Source organism: Bos indicus x Bos taurus, chromosome 8 (genome assembly GCF_003369695.1).
Source record: "Bos indicus x Bos taurus breed Angus x Brahman F1 hybrid chromosome 8, Bos_hybrid_MaternalHap_v2.0, whole genome shotgun sequence".
NCBI classification, from domain to species: Eukaryota; Metazoa; Chordata; class Mammalia; order Artiodactyla; family Bovidae; genus Bos; species Bos indicus x Bos taurus.
In genome coordinates this window covers 58,711,774-58,734,665 of record NC_040083.1, presented here as the reverse complement: position 1 = coordinate 58,734,665, position 22,892 = coordinate 58,711,774, and the positions used below count along the sequence as shown (strand labels likewise).

Below are 22,892 nucleotides of genomic sequence, written 5' to 3'. Positions count from 1 at the left end.
CTTTATATATTTAAGTGCTTCTATGTTGGCTGCATATATATTTACACATGTTATGTCCTTTTGTTGGATTGACTCTTATCATTATAAAATTCCCGTCCACTCCCTCTACAATACACTTGGCTCTCCTTTGTGAAAACCAGAGAGCTCCCAGGAAAGCAGGCCAGATGATGCCTCAAGCTAATCTCAAAGAAGTAGAAGTCTGATCAGGGCTTTTCATTGTCCCAGGATCAGTTCTATCCCAGGATACATCCCCATCCAGATGGGGATGATGAGGAAATTGTCAAGAAAGATGGTTCTTGTCAGCTGGCCCTGCCATCTTCACTCCTTATTTGGAGATGCTTATCCTGTTGCTCTTCCTATTACCTCCATTTCATTAAGGTTTTTTTTTTCCCCTGAGATTTTACCTTGTTCTTGCATTTGTTTCTTCATTTTGCTCGACACTCCGTGTTGGCTTCTATACAGTCGATGAAACAACCACTTCTCCCAGCCCTGAAGGAGTGGCCTCGTGTAGGAGATGAACCTTGTTGTTCAACCCTGCCCCAATGCTTTGTTGTCTCTCAAACCTTTGTGCTTATCCAAGCAGCCTATTATAATTTTAGTAACTCTCAGTAATTGAGGATGCGGCAAGACCTGTCAGTGTTTCTAGGGGGAAGATCTCAGCATCTAGATTCAGACTGTTTAGAAGCCAGACCCCTCAGGTAGTGGCTTTTTAAAGTATGAAAATACATACTTTTTTTTTTGTGGGATCATAAGTGTGTACTCTGCTAGCCAGGTGATCTGGCAGTCACAACAATTGGAGCTCCAAACAACTGTATAAGCTCTTTCTGGGAGATACTGGGGAGCTGGAACAAGACAGAAGGAGATTGCCAAGATGGTACCCACAGCCTGCATTGCTTGAGAGTCGCTCCAGAGTCTGCTAGATGTGTGGGGGATCTCACACCTGCCCCTCAGGCCAGAGCTCCAGGACAAGCCAAGAAACCTGAGACTGGCGGGTGTGGGCGGGGTGGCGTCAGTCTGTCCGCACAGTCCCCGGGTTGGCTGCCTTCCAAGAACCGGCTCTTTGATTTGTCACAATTAGGATCCATGAATGCAAGCACCCCATCCCCTGTCCATCAGAGCCAGGTGATCAAAGGGCATCCCCTAGGCAGCAACTGCAAACCTGGGGGCACTGGATGCAAAAGCCAAGGCTGGGGCCAAGTGGAAAGCTCCCCTCCAGGAGACACTGGCTCCCTGGAGCACAGCAGCAGGAAAGCCTGGAGGTAGTGCCTGTCCTCCAAGGTTACAGTCAGCCCCTGGATGTGTGTTTAATTAGAAGCCTGCCCCTCAGGCCACATCCATGATGATAAGCTAATAGGCCTTCTTCCCAGGGGACTTCCCTGGTAGCTCAGCTGGTAAAGAATCCACCTGCAATGCAGGAGACTCCAGTTTGATTCCTGGGTTGGGAAAATCCCCTGAAGAAGGGATAAGTTACCCATTCCCGTATTCTTGGGCTTCCTTGGTGGCTCAGATGGTAAAGAATCCACCTGCAATGCAGGAAATCTGGGTACCATGGTTGGGAAAGATCTCCTGGAGGATGGCATGGCAACCCATTCCAGTATTCTTGCCTGGAGAATCCCTATGGACAGAGGAGCCTGGAGGGCTACAGTCCATGGGGTTGCAAAGAGTCAGACATGACTGAATGACTAAGCACTTCTTCCCAGAGACAGGCTTCTGGGTCTGCTACCTCTTGCTGTGCCCTGAGGAGTGGTAGCTACTTAAGAACTCTTTCTCCTTTGGTTACAGTCTTGTGAGACCTACAGGTGAAAGCCCCACTGGCTGCCAGAGGCTGGTGTTACAGACGCGTCCTCTGGTAGCAGCTGCAAAAATTAGGGTATGAGCTCTTTTCTGGGTAATACTGATTATTACAGTCCCACAGGACCAGGAGTGCAAGCTCGGTTTGCCTCCAGAGCCAGGTAGTCAAGAGGTACCCACTGCCCCTGGTGGCAGTCACAGAGATCTGGGCACCAGACACAGGTAAAAGCTCCCTTCTGGATGATGCTGGTGCTCCAGAGCAAAGGGAGAGTGTGAAAATGGCCCCTTCCCCCACCTCCCTCACCGTAGAGTTCCAGCAGGCTCCTAGAGGTGGATGTTAATTAGATGCCCGCCCCTCAGGACAACACTCTTATCAACTGGTGAGTCTCCTTCAGTTAATTCAGGGCTTGATTGGCTGCCTCCAAGCTGGGTCCTGGAGTGGGTAGAGCTGAGCACGTGCACCCTTTAAAAGCATGCTCTCAGGATGCTATAGTCCTGTGGGTCTCAGGATGTGAGCCCTGTTTGCTTTCAAAGTTAGAGCTTTTGGGGGCTCATCTCTCAGGTGCAGGTACTGAAAGGTAAGGTGTCCAATGTGGGGCTCAAAGTTTTTCCTCTTGGGGAGAAATCCTGGGTTTTGAGTTTCTTCTGGTTGTGGCAAGCTGTGTGGGGAGCGGGTGGTTTCTTGTTTGCCACTCAGCCTAACTTTAGGTTTTCTTAAGAGAAAAACTTGTCCATATGTGGCTCTAAACTCAGTGTGTCTATGGGAGGAGGTCAGTTTGGGATCTTCCTGTGTTGCCATCTTGAACAGTAACTTTTCTAGATGGAATTTTAAAGTGAAAAAGTGAAGTCACTCAGTCGTGTCCAACTCTTTGCGACCCCATGGACTATAGCCTACCAGGCTCCTCTGTCCATGGGATTTTCCAGGCAATAGTACTGGAATGGATTGCCATTTCCTTCTCCAGGGGATCTTCCTGACCCAGGGATCGAACCCAGGTCTCTCTCATTGTAGACAGACGCTTTACAGTCTGAGCCAGATGGAATTTTAAACACTCTTCAAATCATGCAACAGCTTGCAGCCTACAGGTTTTTAGAGAAAATCATAGGAAATAAACTTTTTAAGTAGCATCAGTGTGAAAAGAATGACCCTGGAGGCATAAAACATTGTCGAGGTTTTTCTAAGTACTCCTTGAGACATTGGGGCCTCAGTGATTGAGATTTGAACTCCTGTGATCTACTTAATACTGACAAGGTTATTCTAAGGGCTTTGTGCTCTCAAACATGAGCAGCATTTCATTACCCTAGATTTCTGCAGAACCTCTGAAATGCCAAGAATTTGCCTGCTGTTCCTAAGTTAGGAGAAATACTGCCTGGTCCAGCAGGTCGGAGGACCTTACCTTTGCATGGGGCCCACCGTGAATGTGAAATGGTAAGTCTTTATAGCCAGAGCATTTGAAATGGCCTTTCAGTTCTTAATTAGTAGATGCTTTCTGTACCACTGACTACCTGGGAGTGACATGAAGGAGAATTTGCCTAGTTTGCAGGGGGGCCTGGGAGAGCCATTATCACTCACAGTGTGTTAGAAATGAAAGATTGAAGAAAAGATGATTAAAGCCCCAGCAGCTGCCTTCACAAATGAACTTCAGGAGTAAAAAGAAGTTTAGTGTAAATGTGGCAAGTCTTCATGCTGGAGCTTGATGAAATTAAAGGCAATGCCAGGTAATATAAACCATTGTTGAATCTTTCTTTTATTAAAACTGGGCTAAAACAAGGAGTAGGAATTTGTCAGGTGCAGTAATTACTTTGGTACTTTACTGATGAAAGCTCTCTTGGGCAAAGCCCTCCTCTCATCTATTTTCCATTTCCTCATAAGTTAGACTTCCAGCTGCTAGAGGAGAATAAATATGAGCTAAGAAGAAGGCAGCTTTGCAGCCTATCTATTTATGAATTAAAATTTTAAGGGTAGTGCTGGTGATGTTTTTCTCATTCTTTCAGTTGCCCTGAATGAGAAAATCTCTAGATTATTTGGTCGATTATATTCTTGGGAGAACTGAGAAACATACATGTTTAGTGACCATAGAAACAGGAGGAAAAAAACTCTGACACTTGTTATGTGTAACCCAGGTGCTGCAGCTCAGGCAGGAGATGGAAGGAAGATATGCTATGCTAAGTTACTTCAGTCGTGTCCAACTCTGTGCGACCCCATAGACGGCAGCCCACCAGGCTCCCCAGTCCCTGGAATTCTCCAGGCAAGAACACTGGAGTGGGCTGCCATTTCCTTCTCCAATGCATGAAAGTGAAAAGTGAAAGTGAAGTCGCTCAGTCGTGTCCAACTCTTAGCGACCCCATGGACTGCAGTCTACCAGGCTCCTCCATCCATGGGATTTTCCAGGCAAGAGTACTGGAGTGGTGTGCCATTGCCTTCTCCATGGAAGGAAGATACTGGGGCATTAATAGTGGCATTCTGTTGATGGGCGGGGCCCTGTTCCCTCCCTATTGTTTGACCTGAGACCAAACTATGGTGGAGTTAATGAAGATAATAGTGACCTCCTTCAAAAGGTCCCATGCACTCACTGCTGCATTCAGTGCCCCGGCCCTGCAATAGGCCACCGCTGACCCACACCTCCGCTGGAGACTCCTGGACACTCACAGGCAAGTCTGGGTCAGTCTCTTGTGGGGTCACTACTCCTTTCTCCTGGGTCCTGGTGTGCACAAGGTTTTGTTTGTGTCCTCCAAGAGACTGTTTCTCTGGTTCTGTGTAAATTCTGTAATCAAGTCCCATCAGCCTCCAAAGTCAAGTTCTCTGAGAATTCTCAGTCCCTTTGCCAGATCCCCAGGTTGGGAAATTTGTTGTGGGTCCTAGAACTTTCTTAACAGTGTGAGAACTTCTTTGGTATAATTGTTCTGCAGTTTGTGAGTCGTCTGCTTGGCAGCTCTACAGTGGGGTTAATGGTCCAAGAGGGCTTATGCCAAAGGTTGTGTGACTAGGTAGTTGCAAAGGTCTGTCTAGTCAAAGCTATGGTTTTCCAGTAGTCATGTATGGATGTGAGAGTTGGACTATAAAGAAAGCTGAGCAAGGAAGGATTGATGCCTTTGAACTGTGGTGTCGGAGAAGACTCTTGAGAGTCCCTTGGACTGCAAGGAGGTCCAACAAGTCCATCCTGAAGGAAATCAGTCCTGAATATTCATTGGAAGGACTGATGCTGTAGCTGAAACTCCAATACTTTGGCCACCTGATGTGAAGAACTGACTCATTTGAAAAGCCCCTGATGCTGGGAAAGATTGAAGGTGGGAGGAGAAGGGGACAACAGAGGATGAGATAGTTGGATGGCATTATCGACTCAATGGACATGAGTTTGAGCAAGCTCCAGGAGATGGTGAAGGACAGGGAAGCCTGGCATGCTGCAGACCATGGGATCGCAAAGAGTCGGACACGACTTAGTGACTGAACTGAACTGAATGGTGGGATAAAAGAAACTGGTAAGGAAGAGGTGACGAGTCTGTGAGGTTCTTGCTGATTGTATTGTGGTCTTTGAAACAGGATAAGTATCACCTAGAAGCTTGTTAGAAATGTAGCATCTGAGGCTTTACCCCAGAGATACTAAGATGGAATCTGTATTTTAATAACAGCAGCTGATTCATACGAACATTTGGGTTTAAGAAGCTCTAGTCTATGGGCAGTCCTTGAACTGGGTGCTGTCAAAGCCAGGGAGACCTATACAACCCAGGGGATATTAACAGGTTCTAAGAAGGCATTTAAAGAGGGCATGCCAGTGGAAGGAATTATGCATTCAGTGCTGGTGAAGAGAGCAACAAATAGCTGGAGCAGTAGACAGTCACAGGAAACTTTTATTTTTAAAAATTTTATTGAAGTATATTTGATAATGTGTTAACTTTTGCTGTACAGCAAAATGAATCAGTTATACACGTACATACATTCATTAAAAAAAACTTCCATTATTGTTTGTCCCAGGAGATTGGGTAGAGTTCCCCATGCTATACAATAGGACCTTATTGTTTAATAAATAATAGTTTGCATCTGCTAACTCCAAACTCCCAATCCTTTCCTCCCTCACTCACCTCCTCTGTCTATCTCTCTGTTTCTGTCTCATAGATATGTTCGTTTGTGTTGTAGACATGAAATTTTTATAGTTAAGGCAAGAAAGCTCTCTGCTTTAAGGACGAAATGGCATAACAGTAGGAAAGGAGTTAAGGCTCTTTGCAGTATGTTTGCTTGTTATGAAAAAAAGGCACTGGGTGATCCAAGCAAGGGCAGTATGGAAGAGTGCGAGGTGTGGAGCTACCGGAAACAGAAGAGACACTCAGCATCAGGTAATATAACTGGCGAGACACTCAGCGAGATGTGTGTAGTCTAGGATAAAGATCTGATTCTTATCACTTGTCACTAATAGCTTAAATAGTGAGATGGAGTTAACAATAAACCTAGACCATGGTCATTGATGTTAATTCTTAATAATTTACTATATATCCTTATCTATTCCCACATATACTTAAATTAACTCTCAAACTCGACATAATTTGTTCATGAATGGGTTTTGCTTCTTTTCAAGCATGGGCTGATTTCCCAGCTTTTATACACTGTGACTTGGATCACAGTATCTTAGCCTCAATTGCCTCAGTTTCTTCAGCTGTAAAGTGAGGATAACAGTAATGCTCATCTCATAGGTTTGTTTGAGATTTAAATGAATTAGTACATGTTATTTGCTAAAAAGAGCACCTGACACATAGTTAGGGCTTAATAATTATTTGTAAAGTCTTGAAATAAAAGTATCCATTCAGGTAGTTTAAGCAGAGATAGATAAACCAGGACCATTAACCAGCATTGGCAATCACTCTGCTAGGACAGATCACATCATCAGATATATTAGGTGCTCTAGACCTTAAATATGGGTCTGTCCTAAGTTGCTTCAGTCACGTCTGACTTTTTGCAACCCGATGGACTGTAGCCCACCAGACTGCTCTGTCCATGGGATTCTCCAGGCAAGAATACTGGAGTAGTTTACCATTTCCTGCTCCAGAGGATCTTTCTGACCCAGGGATTGAGTCTCTTACATCTCCTGCATTGGCAGGCAAGTTCTTTACCACATGCTGCTGCTGCTGCTGCTAAGTCGCTTCAGTCGTCTCTGACTCTGTGTGACCCCATAGACGGCAGCCCCCCAGGCTCCGCCGTCCCTGGGATTCTCCAGGCAAGAACACTGGAGTGGGTTGCCATTTCCTTCTCCAGTGCATGAAAGTGAAAAGTGAAAGTGAAGTCGCTCAGTCATGTCCGACTCTTAGTGACCTCATGGACTGGAGCCTACCAGGCTCCTAAGAACATAAAAGTTAGATAGGATTTTGAGTAGGCATAACTTAAGTGTATTTTTATATACCTGAGAAATGAACTCCCTGGAAATGGAAAATCCATTACTTATCTTTGCTTCCAGAAATCTCATCCATTTTCTTGGGTCCCTTTTATTCTTGCTCTCTTTGAAGGCCAAGTCCACACTAGTAAATCTTGGATAGTGATAGTTGAAGTATTGGGGTTGAATTTCACAGTCCTTAAAAATTGAGGAATTGAACTTAATTTGAAGCTGTATCATGCATCTTGATTGGAATGACAGGAAGACTAGAATACGATTATGATGAGGTAAAATTGTACAATATTTAGGATCAACTGAATCTCATTAAGAATGAACTATTTGTGCTTAAAACCAGCTTTAATGAAAAAGTTATTCTCATTACTTTGCAACAGTTTCTTTCTGAAGATTTTCCTCCTCTGTTGCCCCTTTTCCTTTCTTGAGGGGCATATCTGCGAGGAATGTCAATATGAACACCATTTTTAGTAGGCGATAACAGTAATATCCAAAAGCAATGCATATGAATAGCTCTCCTTGAAGAGGCAGAACAATTATGTAAAGTAAGTTTAACGTGTGTTCTAGACTTGGTATCTGAAAACTTTCCTTCTGGTCATGGCTCTGCTCTGACACTGCTGTCCTCTTGCTCCTCCATGGCTCGGGGTCCCATCTGTGGAATCTGAACTAAAATTTGAATCACATATTCAACCAACTTAAAATTGTAGGTCTCCATGATTAGGACCCTACACAAAAGAATTATGAAAAGCATTTCTAGCCAGTTAGTTAAATTTAACCTGGTTTAGGAAAGTTGGGGCTTCCTGGACCACAATGTGGGAGACCTGGGTTTGATCCTTGGGTTGGGAAGATCCCCTGGAGGAGGGCATGGCAACCCACTCTAGTATTCTTGCCTGGAGAATCCCCATGGACAGAGAAACCTGGAGGGCTATAGTCTCAACGAGTTGGACATGACTGAGCGACTAAGCACACACAGGAGAATTGGGGTCAGGAACCAACATGAGACTACCCTGGGGAGAAATGCAGGTCTTTCCCTGAATATAATACTTTCTTTGGCTAAAAGTAATTTCTAAGAATAATTTTTTTTCCTGATTTTCCTTCAGTCCAGGGCCATGTTGTTCGGCCTCTTTGTAGTAATGGATTTTTATATTCCAAACTGACTTTCTTGCATCTATTCTCTCTCTACCATTGAAGATGCTGTTGACAGTCTATACAAACCAGGAGAAAGAGGTCTTTGAGATGCTAAAGCATTACACTTGGAGTCCTTTGGCCCAGGTGGGCTAGGTTTGGCAAGAAGGATGTGGCAAAGTTGCAGGGAAGTCCTGAGCCAGCAGGGATTACTGTAATTGAATTCCTGGGCAGCCCCTTGCTGCTTTCTGACCCAGGCACACATCTTTGCCTTTTTTCCTATTTTCTTTCTGGCTTTTGTAAATAATCTGCAGAGTGTCCACAGTTGGCAAGCAGAAAATCAATTGGCGCTTATATCTTCTCAATTAATTTCTCATTGTCAAGCACTCACAGGGCCTTGGTAGGAAATAAACTAAGTCTTCTACCTGTTTTGACAAAACAAAGAGATTCAGGGTGGAAGAAACAGGTAAAATTCTATAGCTGAACTTCCTTTTGTGTATCTGTAGAGTACAGTGTCTTCCAAAATTACAAATTATTAATGTAAACAAGAGTTTAATATGTTATCTTTTTTGAGCTCTACTGCTTTTTAAAAGCTACATTTTAGTGTTATATGACACAGACTATGGGTATTATAAGTAAATAGATAGTGATGACAAAATAAAATCATACGGTACGTGAGAATTCCTAAGCCTTTGAAACATGTGTATGAAAAGCCTAGTGGACATATATGTTAGGTGCTCAAGAAATATTTAATGGATGAAAGGAATGTCCCCAAACAGTTCTTATTTGTGTTTCTACCTACCAACAGCTTAGGAGATAATCTGTTTTATACTTATGCCATTCAATTCTGTTCCATTTTTTTAAAAGTTTAAGTAATATATTCTTACTGCACACCTCTCAGAATGACTAAAATTAAAATATTGAAAGTACCAAATGCTGATGAGAATGTAGAGCAATAGGGACTGTCATCCATTATTGATGAAAATGGGGAATTGTCTAGCAACTCTAGAAAACAGCCTGGCATTTGTCTATGAAGGACACATACTTACGAGACTCGGCAAGTGTACTCCTAGGTGTTGGCCCAAGAGGAATGAAAGTTTGTGTTCATACAAAACTCTACACAAATGCTTACAGTAGCTGTATTCATAATCGCCCCAAACTAGAAACAGCCTAAATGTGCTTTAACTGCTGCATTCATGGAATAGAATACTACTCAGTAATATAAAGGAGCATATTTTTGATGCATGTAATTAATTGTGCAATTGCAAAGGCACTCTGTAGAATGAAAGAAGCCAACATCAGAAGGCTACATACAGCATGATGGTCTCAAGGAGACAGAACTACAGTTAACCCTTGAACAATAAGGGATTAGGGGTGCCAACCACCCCCTCCCAGTTGGAATCAGAATATAACTATAGTCAGCCCTTCTCACCTGTGGTTTTGCATCTGCAGATTCAAGCAAACTTGTGTAGTGCTCCAGTATTTACTATAAAAAAATTCATCTGTAAGTGGACCGCATGTATAATCTGAACCTGTGTAGTTCAAACTGTAACTGCTGTAGGGTCAGCTGTATAGTCATGGAGAGTAGGTCAGTGGTTGCCAGGGGTTTGAGGCGGGGAGAGCAATGGGGAGGTTTTGGGTGTAATGAAACTGTTCTGTATCCTGATTGTGCTGGTGGTTACATGAACCCATGCATGTGCTACAATTCATAAAACTGTACCTCAAAAAAGAGCCAATTTTAAAGTGAAAAACACATTCTTATTGAAGACTATTAAACGATAGGGAAATGTGAAAGTAAAATGGGGAGTCTTCACTCCTTACCTCCCTAACTCAATCCAGAGCTCTTTTTAGAGCCCTCTCTGCAATTCTGCAGGCTGAGAGCTGCGGGGAAGTACGTCACCTCAGGAGCCACATGACCTTGATTTGTGTCCCAGCCCCTTCTTTTACTCAACTGTTGCTTTGTGACCTTGGGCAAATTACTTAACCTCTCTGTTTCTCATTTACCTTATGTACAAAATGGTGCTTATCACAATCTGGTAGGCATTTACATGACAAGCACTTAGGCATTTTCTATTTTTACTGTAGGAACATATGACATGCACTCATGCTATGCTAAGTCACTTCAGTCGTGTCCGACTCTGTGCGACCCCATAGACAGCAGCCCACCAGGCTCCCTTGTCCCTGAGATTCTCCAGGCAAGAACACTGGAGTGGGTTGCCATTTCCTTCTCCAATGCATGAAAGTGAAAAGCATGCACTCATAGGTTTGTGTTATTTGTATCGTTTTGATGCCTCTTTTGTTCATGTGAAATTACATTATTACCTTTCCATGTCAGTATGTGAAGGTCTTCCCTACTTCTATGAATGCCAAATGCTGCACAGTAGTAGTCTATCATATGTATGAATTAACATATATTTAATATTGCATATTTATTAATATATTTAATGCATTAATATTAGGTTTAAAGTTATATATTCTTTTTAAGGGCTTCCGTGGTGGCTCGGACAGTAAAGAATCTGCCTACGATGTGGGAGACCCAGTTAGGATACCTGAGTTGGGAAGATACCCTGGAGAGGGGAATAATGTTTTCACTGATGAAGGCACTCTTTTTTTAACTGAAACTGTTTTATTACTTTAAAAAAATTTTCTCCCCCAATCCGATCCCAGTGTGGTTGCAATCTCCTAGGATTTATTCAGAGTTCATTGCTGGTGCCCTTTCCTCCTTTCTCATCCGTTTATTCCTCTTTCTCCTTTAAAAAAATATTTTCCATAAGTTCTGTGGGCTTTTGGGGAGGCATTGGAAGTGAGATGTGGTTTCAGTTCACCATCACGAACCAGAAGCTCTTACCCTCCTAACCTCCTTTCTTAAACCATCCTGCAAGTCAGGGGAAGTACTGAGGCGGAAGATTCCAATGGTTAGGGAAGAAAGGTAACTCAAGTTGGAAAATTTAAGTGTGAATTCTGCTTACCCATCCATAAGCTGGCTGAAGGTGGGCATTCACTTTATATTCTCTGGTTCTTAATTTCTTCAGCTGTGAAATGATAACCGTTAGACTGAATGAACTCTAAAATTCTATGTTATGTCCGTTTACAAAATGATGACACTATGGCTCACAGAAGTGAAATGATTTGCCAGCGGTCATCCAGGAAGTAAGATATAGGCTTGAGTCTTGAACATGTATCTTTGGATTTCAAGTCACGTCACCCTGAGCAGTGCCACTACAGAAGCTGGGAATGACGGGGACACCTCTCTCTGAGTGCCATTTCCTACCACGTGTGGATGTGGGCGTGTGTCCACACACAGAAGCTGTCCCAGGAGGTGGCCTTGTGGCCCAGCTTGGGTTGGCCCAGCACCGAGGAGCTACCCTGTACAGATGGTGGGGCGGCTGCTTGCACAGTGGTCGGGCCTCCCAGTGCTGGAGAGCGTGGCTGAGCTCATTCTGAAGTCGCTCTGACAACATTCCTCTCCTGGCAGCCATGTACTCTCTCCTCTAGTCCTGTGCAAGCAAATGGCTTTGCAGCAGCTTTGCCCAGTCCTGGTGTAAGTGAGGCACACGCATCAGGCCTATGCATTTGTGTACATTTCTCTTACTTGAATCTTTCCACAAAGTCTTTTTCAGACTTCATTTCCTCCTTCCTCCCATGGATGTCCCTTTGGGTTATTTGAGTAGTTTTTCTTTTTAGTCAACATCAGGATTATTTATTTTTTTTTAAATTCCCAACAAAATCCCACAACTCCTCTGAACACACAAAGAAACAAACAGGAATTCAAACCAACAAAGACTTGCATCCTACCAATGCTTTAAAAGTGCTTCTTCAGCACTATCACATCAACTTCTAATTAGGGGATACTTTGCTTGTTTCTTATGTGGTTTAAGAATCAAGCATGAGTCTATTTCCACATGCCTTGAATTTCTTTTGCATATGAGATTCTGGAATTTTTTTTTTTTAACTTAAAAATTTTTTATTTGGCTGCACAGGGTCTTAGTTTTGGCCTGTGGGATCTAGTTCCCTGACCAGGGATCAAACGTGGGCCTTCTGCATTGGGAGCTCAGAGTCTTAGCCACTGGACCACTAGGGAAGTCCCTGAGCTCTTGGAATTCTGATTTGTAGCTTCATTCTTTCTGGTCTACTTCTCCATTTTCTAGTTTTGTCACTTTCCTAAGTCTTAGACAGTTACACCCTCTGGGCAAACTTTTGGTTACTCCAGACCAGCTGGTCTCAACTCTGGCCAGATATAGAATCACTTGGGGGTTTAATTCATGTTTGTTGGATTCTAGGTGTATATATATTTAAACATACCTCAAGTGACTTGTACATAAAGAGAAGAAATGGATAGCATTTGTACGTGGAATCAACTCCTTCCTTTCTCTACCTAGCTAATCTAGCCCTTTCCTCTTTCAGGCATTCTCCCATTGAAAATAGGAGTTTCCACTGTGTGGTGGTTGGCTTTCAAGACTTTGATATGACAATGCATTTATCACCCTGGTATTGTGGTATCCACTCTACAGGCTTATAGACACTCTTAGAAGTCACAAGATTAACACAAGATACAGCACAATTTTTTGCTTGCTTTTTATTTTCTCTATATCACTCTTTCATTTATAGTTTTGAAGAAGTAGATGAATTATGTAGGATTTTTAGACTCCTCAGTAAAATGAGAAGGGGAAATGGAGCTCTAGTTTGCATAAATTTGTGTAGCAAGAAAGTATGCACATTTCAGAATATGTGATATCAGTATTTGAAATGTTTTTGAGTCTAGTTCTTTTTCAAATACTTCAGGGTATCCTGGCTCTAAAGACACAAGGTATTTTGCACAGGTTGTGTGTTTAAGCTCACAGGAAGAGAGTCGTAGAGCACACCTTCCTTGTCCACCTTCTGTTGGGTATTGAGAAAACTCTTTCCCTTCATCTAAGCACCTGTGTTGAATTTGGTAGCTGTGGTGTTTGGACTGATTCAGCAGTAATTAATCTCCAGGCTAATTAGGAGCTCTGTTGTCATTTTGCTAGATGTAATTAAACTGCATAGCTGGAGAAAGTTGGGGAGCTATGGTTTCCAAGAAAACTCTTCCCTGTAACTTGGCAAGGAGCTCAAGAGTGACAACATAATCAGCCAATTAAATATAAGCTGGAAGCCTGATGTCCTTCAGGATGAGTTTACAGGAAGATGACAAATGTGTGTTCACAAGAGGCACCTGCTGTTTTACTGCTGCCTTTTTGGAAAGTGCTTGGAGTATTCTAGAGGTTTTCCCTCATTAATCCTTCTTATGGCTTTATTAAACAGGAAGCAGAACAAACATTTTAGTCCCTTTCAGACAGAAGAGATGATTAATATCACGAAGGTCAACGATTGTTGTCAAGGAGCATAGTGACCTGGGTTAGAAGAAATTTCAATAGTGTATTTCCTTTAAAAATGTGATTATCTACATAGATTCCTATAGCAATCACCAGGTATATAAGATAATACTCACACAAAGATAAGAATTGGTGAATAAATTGTTTAAGTGTTTTGGGGGCCAAGGTTCTATTCCATTTTTTCATCTAGAGTAAGGAGATACCATATGTCAACTGTAACAAAAATAGGTGTTGCTGAATCACACTGGCCTTCGTCTTGCTTAGAAAGGACCATTTTGAAGAGATGAGGAAGAAGGTCCATCTTGTCTGTATTTCCATAAAAATCAGCCTTGGTAACCTGTTTGGCAGAGAAGGCAATGGCACCCCACTCCAAATTTTCCAGCCTGGAAAATCCCATGGACGGAGAAGCCTGATGGGCTGCAGTCCATGGGGTCGCTAAGAGTTGGACATGACTGAGCAACTTCACTTTCACTTTTCACTTTCATGCATTGGAGAAGGAAATGGCAACCTACTCCAGTGTGCTTGCCTGGAGAATCCCAGGGACAGGGGGAGCCTGGTGGGCTGCCATCTATGGGGTCGCACAGAATCGGACATGACTGAAGCGACTTAGCAGCAGCAACCTGTTTGGCAAATAAGCAGTAGGCATGCAAGGCCTGATGTAGATAGAATGACGTTGCAATTTTAATAGTTTTTAAATTTTTAAATAGATTTTAATTTTGTAATTTTAAATAGGTTTTAATGCTTTATTTGAGCTCTAATCTGACTCTTAGAGGATACACAGAATACACAGCCAAGGAGAAAGCATTTAGAGCATGGGATAGCTACCATCACTGGTGTTTCCAAAAGCATGCGTAGGTGTGTATACTGGCCCCACCAGGGACACTCAAGAACTCAGGATCTGGGGAGGTACCTCTACTCATATAGAGTTTTATTTGTTGGATATTGTTCATAGTTTTATTTATTTATGGCAAGGGATTCTCATTTAAAATAGTGAATAAATTTCCATTTGAAAATAAATTTCTCAATAAAACTGCAAGCCATATAATTGTTAAATAAATAATGATATGGGTGATGTGCAGGTAGAGGTGCAATTATTAAAGGTGGCACTTGAATAGCTAAAAGTTGCCAAACAGGGGCTTCTATTTATTTACCATGGTTTTTGAGGGGTAGAAGCTGACTTCCAAGGGGCAGGGAAAAATTTTCAGGATGTTAGAACTATTCTCTATCTTTGCTGTGGTGGTGGTTGCATGACTATATACATTTGTCAAAACTCAGAACTGTGTGCTAGAAAGGGTGCATTTTACTGACTGTAAATTATACCTCAGTAAACCTGACCGAAGAACAAATAAATGTTCTTAGTGTTCCATAAGAAGAATTACCAGTAAAACATGAAATAACAGTCAAACCAAAAAGAAAGGCCACAAATACCTGCAAATCACTTCTTGAGGGTGGAGAGAGTCAGGCTCAACTTTCAAATTGATTTACCTTGATAGACAGCCTCTTAATCTGTGTGTCTGGAGTGGAAATGTCAAGTGTATACTTTTAAACAAACTGTTTTCATTCAATCATTTTGTTTTCATTCATGACTAGATTCATTTCAGCCCTACTGCTCCTCATAGTTTGAAAAACTTATCATGGCAAAGAGTAGTTTCTCTGGTTGGGTATTATATTAGTAAACGCTGTTAATAATGATTGCCTGTAGCAGTTTTTCCATATAAAACACACTCTAGTTTTGGGACAGTTAGGGAATTCCTTAGTGTGGAAATGATGGAGAAATTAGGAACATATAAATCTTTGGAGATAATGTACGCAGAATTATTTCAGAGTGGCCAACTTTTTCCTCCAACTTTTTAAATAGTGTGACCAGGTACAGAGAGGGCTTGTAGCCCCTCTTACCTTGCATGTGTCTCCCTGTCTCCGTGCTCATCATGGTGCTGCTGCTGCTAAGTCTCTTACGTCGTATCCGACTTTGTGCGACTCATAGACGGCAGCCCACCAGGCTCCTCTGTCCCTGGGATTCTCCAGGCAAGAATACTGGAGTGGGTTGTCATTTCCTTCTCCAACGCATGCATGCATGCTAAGCTGCTTCAGTCATGTCCGACTCTCTGCGACCCCATGGACAGCAGCCCACCAGGCTCCTCTGTCCCTGGGATTCTCCAGGCAAGAACAGTGGAGCGGGCTGCCATTTCCTTCTGCACCGTGCTCATCAGACTGTATGGTGATCTTTGGCTCACCTTGGTGTCTTTAGCCTGTGAGTTCCTTAGGAGCAAGAGAGGTATTTCATTCATTTTTCCATGTTATTTTCTAGCACAGTGTTTATAGGAACTAGAAATCGTTTCTGAATGAATAAGTGAAAACTTATGGCTTTCTAATTATACTAAATGAATTATTTCCATGTAAAAATGGGCTTTTGCAAAGACCTGGGCGAGTGGCATGAATTATGAGATGCCAGCATGGACATGTGAGGCCATTGTCTATGATACTGTATGTGTAGCTTTTCTTGGAGGCAGGTGGCTGGACTTGAAGACCTCTTGAAACATGTTCTAGTTCCTGGTTGGATAAAGTAAGAACTGCACAAAGCTTTTAATGCATTAAGTAAGATTTGTTCAAGGTAGTATAACAATGAAAAGTCATTTAAGTCACTGATGCATTTTTAAAGGTTCCTCTACCTTGCAAATATAATGCATTATCAAAGTTATGTGCATTTTTATAGACACTGTTTTTATAGGACTAATTGATTTTCTTTTGAAGCAATGGTTTGTTGCCATTTCAGATCATTCCATGACTCAAATAAGAGATATCTTTTCCTTGTGGCTTTTTAGGGAAGTCTTTTAAAGTAATAAAATGAAAGTCTGGTAAACGTATAGTCTAGTTTTCATAATTGTATCTGTTGTGATTCAAGGACTCATTAAGATTTCTGTTTATTTTTCTTGTTTTGTGGCAATCATAGTTAGCCATGTTCACCTTCTGAAACCTATGACATGTTTTTCATATCACGGAAGGCAGCACTCACCTTAGCAAGCCCTCAGGATTGTTTTTTTTTTAATTTTATTTTATTTTTAAACTTTACATAATTGTATTAGTTTTGCCAAATATCAAAATGAATCCATCACAGGTATACATGTGCTCCCCATCCTGAACCCTCCTCCCTCCTCCCTCCCCATACCATCCCTCTGGGTCGTCCCAGTGCACTAGCCCCAAGCATCCAGTATCGTGCATTGAACCTGGACTGGCATCTCGTTTCATACATGATATTTTACATGTTTCAATGCCATTCTCCCAAATCTTCCCACCCTCTCCCACAGAGTCCATAAGACTGTTCCATACATCAGTGTCTCTTTTGCTGTCTCGAACACAGGGTTATTGTTATCATCTTTCTAAATTCCATATATATGCGTTAGTATACTGTATTGGTGTTTTTCCTTCTGGCTTACTTCACTCTGTATAATAGGCTCCAGTTTCATCCACCTCATTAGAACTGATTCAAATGAATTCTTTTTAATGGCTGAGTAATACTCCATTGTGTATATGTACCACACCTTTCTTATCCATTCATCTGCTGATGGACATCTAGGTTGCTTCCATGTCCTGGCTATTATAAACAGTGCTGCGATGAACATTGGGGTACACGTGTCTCTTTCCCTTCTGGTTTCCTCAGTGTGTATGCCCAGCAGTGGGATTGCTGGATCATAAGGCAGTTCTATTTCCAGTTTTTTAAGGAATCTCCACACTGTTCTCCATAGTGGCTGTACTAGTTTGCATTCCCACCAACAGTGTAAGAGGGTTCCCTTTTCTCCATACCCTCTCCAACATTTATTATTTGTAGACTTTTGGATCGCAGCCATTCTGACTGGTGTGAAATGGTACCTCATAGTGGTTTTGATTTGCATTTCTCTGATAATGAGTGATGTTGAGCATCTTTTCATGTGTTTGGTAGCCATCTGTATGTCTTCTTTGGAGAAATGTCTATTTAGTTCTTTGGCCCATTTTTTGATTGGGTCATTTATTTTTCTGGAGTTGAGCTGTAGGAGTTGCTTGTATATTTTGAGATTAGTTGTTTGTCAGTTGCTTCATTTGCTATTATTTTCTCCCATTCTGAAGGCTGTCTTTTCACCTTGCTGATAGTTTCCTTTGATGTGCAGAAGCTTTTAAGGTCAATTAGGTCCCATTTGTTTATTTTTGCTTTTATTTCCGATATTCTGGGAGGTGGGTCATAGAGGATCCTGCTGTGATGTACGTCAGAGAGTGTTTTGCCTATGTTCTCCTCTAGGAGTTTTATAGTTTCTGGTCTTATGTTTAGATCTTTAATCCATTTTGAGTTTATTTTTGTGTATGGTGTTAGAAAGTGTTCTAGTTTCATTCTTTTACAAGTGGTTGACCAGTTTTCCCAGCACCACTTGTTAAAGAGATTGTCTTTAATCCGTTGTATATTCTTGCCTCCTTTGTCAAAGATAAGGTGTCCATATGTGCATGGATTTATCTCTGGGCTTTCTATTTTGTTCCATTGATCTATATTTCTGTCTTTGTGCCAGTACCATACTGTCTTGATAACTGTGGCTTTGTAGTAGAGCCTGAAGTCAGGTAGGTTGATTCCTCCAGTTCCATTCTTCTTTCTCAAGATCGCTTTGGCTATTCGAGGTTGTTTGTATTTCCATACAAATTGTGAAATTATTCGTTCTAGCTCTGTGAAGAATACTGTTGGTAGCTTGATAGGGATTGCATTGAATCTATAAATTGCTTTGGGTAGTATACTCATTTTCACTATATTGATTCTTCCAATCCATGAACATGGTATATTTCTCCATCTATTAGTGTCCTCCTTGATTTCTTTCACCAGTGTTTTATAGTTTTCTATATATAGGTCTTTAGTTTCTTTAGGTAGATATATTCCTAAGTATTTTATTCTTTCCGTTGCAATGGTGAATGGAATTGTTTCCTTAATTTCTCTTTCTGTTTTCTCATTATTAGTGTATAGGAATGCAAGGGATTTCTGTGTGTTGATTTTATATCCTGCAACTTTACTATAGTCATTGATTAGTTCTAGTAATTTTCTGGTGGAGTCTTTAGGGTTTTCTATGTAGAGGATCATGTCGTCTGCAAATAGTGAGAGTTTTACTTCTTCTTTTCCAATTTGGATTCCTTTTATTTCTTTTTCTGCTCTGATTGCTGTGGCCAAAACTTCCAAAACTATGTTGAATAGTAATGGTGAAAGTGGGCACCCTTGTCTTGTTCCTGACTTTAGAGGAAATGCTTTCAATTTTTCACCATTGAGGATAATGTTTGCTGTGGGTTTGTCATATATAGCTTTTATTATGTTGAGGTATGTTCCTTCTATTCCTGCTTTCTGGAGAGTTTTTATCATAAATGGGTGTTGAATTTTGTCAAAGGCTTTCTCTGCATCTATTGAGATTATCATATGGTTTTTATTTTTCAATTTGTTAATGTGGTGTATTACATTGATTGATTTGTGAAGCAAAAGCTGAGAGAATTCTGCGCCACCAAACCAGCTCTCCAACAAATACTAAAAGATATTCTCTAGACAGGAAACACAAAAACGGTGTATAAGTTCGAACCCAAAACAATAAAGTAAATGGCAACGGAATCATACTTATCAGTAATTACCTTAAACGTAAATGGGTTGAATGCCCCAACCAAAAGACAAAGACTGGCTGAATGGATACAAAAACAAGACCGCTATATATGTTGTCTACAAGAGACCCACCTCAAAACACATACAGGGGTGTGTGTACAGGGGACACATACAGACTGAAAGTGAAGGGCTGGAAAAAGATTTTCCATGCAAATAGGGACCAAAAGAAAGCAGGAGTAGCAATACTCATATCAGATAAAATAGACTTTAAAACAAAGGCTGTGAAAAGAGACAAAGAAGGTCACTACATAATGATCAAAGGATCAATCCAAGAAGAAGATATAACAATTATAAATATATATGCACCCAACACGGGAGCACCGCAGTATGTAAGACAAATGCTAACAAGTATGAAAGGAGAAATTAACAATAACACGATAATAGTGGGAGACTTTAATACCCCACTCACACCTATGGATAGATCAACTAAACAGAAAATTAACAAGGAAACACAAACTTTAAATGATACAATAGACCAGTTAGACCTAATTGATATCTATAGGACATTTCATCCCAAAACAACGAATTTCACCTTTTTCTCAAGCGCACATGGAACCTTCTCCAGGATAGATCACATCCTGGGCCATAAAGCTAGCCTTGGTAAATTCAAAAAAATAGAAGTCATCCCAAGCATCTTTTCTGACCATAATGCAGTAAGATTAGATCTCAATTACAGGAGAAAAACGATTAAAAATTCCAACATATGGAGGCTGAACAACACACTGCTGAATAACCAACAAATCACAGAAGAAATCAAAAAAGAAATCAAAATTTGCATAGAAACGAATGAAAATGAAAACACAACAACCCAAAACCTGTGGGACACGGTAAAAGCAGTCCTAAGGGGAAAGTTCATAGCAATACAGGCACACCTCAAGAAACAAGAAAAAAGTCAAATAAATAACCTAACTCTACACCTAAAGGAACTAGAAAAGGAAGAAATGAAGAACCCCAGGGTTAGTAGAAGGAAAGAAATCTTAAAAATTAGAGCAGAAATAAATGCAAAAGAAACAAAAGAGACCATAGCAAAAATCAACAAAACCAAAAGCTGGTTCTTTGAAAGGATAAATAAAATTGACAAACCATTAGCCAGACTCATCAAGAAACAAAGGGAGAAAAATCAAATCAATAAAATTAGAAATGAAAATGGAGAGATCACAACAGACAACACAGAAATACAAAGGATCATAAGAGACTACTATCAACAATTATATAGCAATAAAATGGACAACGTGGAAGAAATGGACAAATTCTTAGAAAAGTACAACTTTCCAAAACTCGACCAGGAAGAAATAGAAAATCTTAACAGACCCATCACAAGCATGGAAATTGAAACTGTAATCAAAAGCCCAGCAAACAAAAGCCCAGGTCCAGATGGCTTCACAGCTGAATTCTACCAAAAATTTAGAGAAGAGCTAACACCTATCCTGCTCAAACTCTTCCAGAAAATTGCAGAGGAAGGTAAACTTCCAAACTCATTCTATGAGGCCACCATCACCCTAATACCAAAACCTGACAAAGATCCCACAAAAAAAGAAAACTACAGGCCAATATCACTGATGAACATAGATGCAAAAATCCTTAACAAAATTCTAGCAATCAGAATCCAACAACACATTAAAAAGATCATACACCATGACCAAGTGGGCTTTATCCCAGGGATGCAAGGATTCTTCAATATCCGCAAATCAAGGATTGTTTTTTGATTACAGACTCAGCTAATTCTCAAATGGTGCAAAACAGTCAAGATCGGCTCCTTTTTGTTGATTTATTTCCAAAAGGCCTTGCAGGATACTGCCCACCTCTGTAGCTTCATTTCACAATTTATCTAGGCTCTGTTTCCTTTCACACATAGTATTTACCATCATCTCACTTATCCCAGGCTTACTAATCAATTCATCAATTAACAAATATTTGCTGAGTACCTTTTGTGGTGGGTGCATGGTGTTTGCCTTGCTCAGGAAAGGTTTCCCCTTAGTATGATAACTACACTTAGGTTTCCCTTAGGTGAACCTCCCCTTACAGCTCTCAGTCATGTGCTTTGGGTTTTCCAGGAGCTCCGGCAGGAGGCACATGACTCAGATTGGCCAGTTAGTGTATCCCATCCCTCTGGCCCCAGTGGCTTGTATGGTGATGGACATACAACATAAAACAGTCTATTAGGAATGAATTCCATTACTTTTGACTTAAACTATGGGGAAGAGAAGCTCTTTCTCCCAAGATTACTAACCAGGTGCAGTATTTCTGGGGCTATCTTTAATCCCACTATTAGAGGATCTTTGAAGAATGAAGCCAATATAAAGAAAACCAGAGCCAAGGAGTAGATAAAGAAATTCTTATGTCCTCTTTAAAAAGCCTGATCTACCTGTGTCTGAAGCCGATATCAGGTTACACATGTACTTTAGAATATATCGCATTTTCTGTCCTTACACTCATGAATGCAAAGATCCTGGAAAATACAAGTTTATGGCTTGCAAGGATTTATAATAAATCAGAAAAAATATCATATCAAGTTAGCATTATTCTTCAAAAGTATGCTATATTTCTGTCTATCCCTGAAATTATCACTTGATGTCAGGATTGTTTGCATATATCCCTTTCTTCAGTGATAAATCTTCTATTTGCCTCCTTGCTCTTAATATCTAGCACAGTGCTTGCACATGGAAAATTATTCAATAAGCTTTCATTGAGTTTATCTGAAAAGACAACTAACTAATGGTGCTCGGGGATTTATGGTACATGCCAGATGAGTAGTTTAGACCACGACGTGCTATTGTTTTATGTCAAATGGCATTTTTTTGTCTTCTGAGCCAGGTCTTCATTCTAATGGCTATCATTAGATGATTTGTGTTTTGTTTTGCTTTATTGAGCAAAGCTATGGCTAGATGCTAGACAGAGGAAGCTTTGTTGGGATAGAGCAAGGGGAATTGAGAGACTAAGACTCCAGAGAATTTATGTTTTACAAAGAATATGCTTCATTATCAACATAATATTAAACTATCTTGTTTACTTATCAACTTTACACTGATAAACCATAAAATCTTAATTTTAATAAGGAGAAGAGAAAGGAAGACTCATTCCCAAGAATCAAAAGTATATGCAATAATAATCATATCTGGATCGTAATCATTGTTTTTGACCTTCTGTAGCTCAAATGACTCAACTATTTTTATGTAGTTGTGTTGTAGAAATATTTTGTCCCTAGTAATTAGAACCAAGTGTCCTGACAAGGTCTGATTCTTTCTTTATTCCCAGAACTGTGAATCTTTGTTTTTCCTGGACCAAACTAAAGTGAACTTCATTCCTGTCTGATCTTTCCCCATCTTCAAAAGTGGAAGCACTGGAAGCTCCTTTGTTCAAGGTAAGTGAACCAGATATCTGCACTGAATATTTGTTTCTTTTATATTTTAATTGATACAGACATAGATGGTCTTCTTATGAGATTGCATACAAAACAATGTTCAAAATAAGCATAGATTCATAGCTAAGATTCAGAGAAGGAACTGAAAATACATGACTGATGTTTAAACTCTGTATTTTCATCTTGGGTTATGTCATTCTATAGGATGTGAAATAGTGATGGTTAAAGTTTGATAATTCCTT

The 22,892-nt window shown here is 40.8% G+C and overlaps 1 long non-coding RNA gene across 1 annotated transcript in view; it reads left to right on the top strand.

The window, feature by feature from the left end:
- The window catches only part of LOC113897152, an 82,175-nt gene extending 59,527 nt beyond the window's left edge, over window positions 1–22,648 (top strand). Inside the window, exon 3 of the long non-coding RNA XR_003512278.1 lies at window positions 22,545–22,648. This is a non-coding gene — a long non-coding RNA (uncharacterized LOC113897152). The remainder of the gene's footprint in view (window positions 1–22,544) is intronic.
- The last annotated feature ends 244 nt before the right edge of the window (window positions 22,649–22,892 follow it).